General features: G+C 50.8%; 2 non-coding genes across 2 annotated transcripts; one reads left to right on the top strand and one right to left on the bottom strand.

Moving 5' to 3' along the window:
- Nucleotides 1–109: 109 nt before the first annotated feature.
- Trnay-gua lies at nucleotides 110–202 on the bottom strand. Its single transcript has 2 exons — nucleotides 166–202; nucleotides 110–145 (listed from the first exon to the last, which is right to left on the bottom strand). It is a non-coding gene; the product is annotated as a tRNA-Tyr (tRNA).
- Nucleotides 203–565: 363 nt separating this feature from the next.
- On the top strand, nucleotides 566–638 carry Trnar-acg. The gene has a single exon. It is a non-coding gene; the product is annotated as a tRNA-Arg (tRNA).
- Nucleotides 639–1,625: the final 987 nt, after the last annotated feature.

Raw genomic sequence — 1,625 nt, 5'->3', positions numbered from 1 at the left:
AGGAAGCAAAGGGCTGCAGCCGAGGGAGGCCCGGCCCGAAGGGGCGCCGGGGGGCCGGGGGCTTGGGGGGCTGGGGGAGGAACAACCCACAACAAGAAAAGAGCGCGTCTCCTTCGAGCCGGAATCGAACCAGCGACCTAAGGATGTCTCCCATGAGGAAGTCAGCTACAGTCCTCCGCTCTACCAGCTGAGCTATCGAAGGGACGAGAACCAGCGCTGCGTCCCAGGAGACTTAACCCAAACAAACCCGAAACCTGGCTGTGGCCTGGGACACACTGGGCATGCGCACTATGTTCTGCCAGTGGGCGACGAAACGCGCGAATGCGTCACGCGCCTGCGCAGAGAGAGACAACCCCGGCGGGGTTCGCGGGCCCGAGCTGTCTCAGAGCGCCCAAAAGCGCTCCGGGCGTCCGCCGCGGGTGCGAGGGAGACAGTGCGACTCCCCGCCGCCCTCCGCTGCCCGTCGCGCCGTTCCTTCACTGGCTGGCGTCGTCTCCGCGCGTGAGTGCGCGTGCGTCGTCCTCACACTGCCATCCCAAACACTCTGCCGACGTGCCTGTACGACGGGCCAGTGGCGCAATGGATAACGCGTCTGACTACGGATCAGAAGATTGTAGGTTCGACTCCTGCCTGGCTCGTACTTTTGTCATCTCAGTCCTGCAAACCAAGCAGGTTGAATGTACACAACCAGGCCAGCTAGTATAGGGAAATTTTGAAGCTTTACGGATAATGGTGAAAACCTAATAGCTTTCATAGATTGGAGTACAACAAAACAAAAAGCAAGCAGACTAGTTACCAGGGAATAGGAATTATACTGTGGTCAGATTGATTATTAACATGGGATTTTAGAAGACCTAGGAGCAAGATTTTCAAAGTAATGTTGAACCTAGAATTGCATATCCAATCCAGCAGTAATACATGTGAGAACAAACAGTTTACACTTGCAGTTGTCTTTATTCTATGATTTTTTCTGAAGCAAAAAATAAATATTATTTGAGGATGTCATATAGTTGAGTTTTCCAGGAAGTCAAAGCTGAGACAGAATTAGAGTATAAAATTCTACTAGAGAGCAACATCTACAAACAGAAAAGGGAAGGACTCAGGACTGGGTAGGGGTGGCCAGTCAGATACTGATGCTGGCCTGACAGGTTCTGCCAGTCCTCTTGGTAGTTTCCAGAGCAAAGCCTTCCTGGGAGAGCACACGCCTGAATTCTGAAACAAGGACTTCTAGGCCCCATGACCCCTTAACTCCTGGAGTTCCACATGTCAAGTCTAGCCATTTGTCCTTCTACACTAAATAAAGAGATATGGTCAGGTCAGAGAAAAGAGATTTTTTTGGCCACTGGGCAACCATGGGAAGCCACCATTTACTGCCCACCTCCAGTTATCTTCAGGGTGCAGAAATGAGCTCTGCACATAAACTTGCTCAACCACTTTGGAAAGCAGTATGGAGGTTCATTAAAAGACTCCATATAGAGCTCCCCTATGACCCAGCAATACCACTTTGGGGCATTTACCCAAATGATCACAAACAAGACAAAAGCTACCAGCACAACTATGTTTATTGCAGCCTTATTTACCATAGCTAAGATATGGAACCAACCCAGATGCCCCTCAGTAGATGA

The sequence above is a fragment of the Dipodomys ordii genome, unplaced genomic scaffold (assembly GCF_000151885.1).
Source record: "Dipodomys ordii isolate 6190 unplaced genomic scaffold, Dord_2.0 Scaffold190, whole genome shotgun sequence".
Taxonomy (NCBI): Eukaryota; Metazoa; Chordata; class Mammalia; order Rodentia; family Heteromyidae; genus Dipodomys; species Dipodomys ordii.
The sequence above is the reverse complement of the archived record's forward strand: the minus strand, read 5'-3'. Positions and strand labels throughout refer to the sequence as shown.